Source organism: Octopus bimaculoides, chromosome 6 (assembly GCF_001194135.2).
Source record: "Octopus bimaculoides isolate UCB-OBI-ISO-001 chromosome 6, ASM119413v2, whole genome shotgun sequence".
Taxonomy (NCBI): Eukaryota; Metazoa; Mollusca; class Cephalopoda; order Octopoda; family Octopodidae; genus Octopus; species Octopus bimaculoides.
Window position 1 is genome coordinate 5,334,141 of NC_068986.1, and position 564 is coordinate 5,334,704.

The following is a 564-nucleotide window of genomic DNA, read 5'->3' on the forward strand; positions in this document are numbered from 1 at the left end:
GTCGTTTAACTTCCGCTTTCCATGCTGGCATGGGTTGGACGGTTTGACTGAGGACTGGCAAGCCAGAAGGCTGTACCAAGTCCCAGTCTGATCTGGCAAAGTTTCTACTGCTAGATGCCCTTCCTAACACCAACCACACTCAAATGGTGCTTTTTACGTGCCAACTGGCATGGTTGCCAGTCAGGCAGTACTGGCATTGGCCAAATCAATGACTTCACTTGACTCAACAGGTCTTCGCAAGCACAGTTTATTGCCCAATAATTGAAGGGTACTCTTAATTGGGCTGGTTATGCTGCACTGGTATAGGCCATGGTTAGTTTCACTTGGCTTGTCAGGTCTTCTCAAGCACAGCATATCTGCAAAGCTCTCAGTCACTTGCTATCGTCTCCATGAGGCCCAATGTTTGAAAGTTGTGCTTTACCACCTCATCCCAGGTCTTCCTGGGCCTACCTCTTCCACAGGTTTCCTCTACTGCTAGAGTGTTACACTTTTTCACACAGCTGTCCTCATCCATACATAACACATGACCATGCCAGCGCAGACGTCTCTCTTGCACACCATATT

The 564-nt window shown here is 48.2% G+C and overlaps 1 protein-coding gene across 3 annotated transcripts in view; it reads left to right on the forward strand.

The window, feature by feature from the left end:
• LOC106880273 (probable inactive tRNA-specific adenosine deaminase-like protein 3) overlaps positions 1 to 564 on the forward strand; it is a 66,104-nt gene that overhangs the window by 6,062 nt on the left and 59,478 nt on the right. The window lies entirely within an intron of this gene.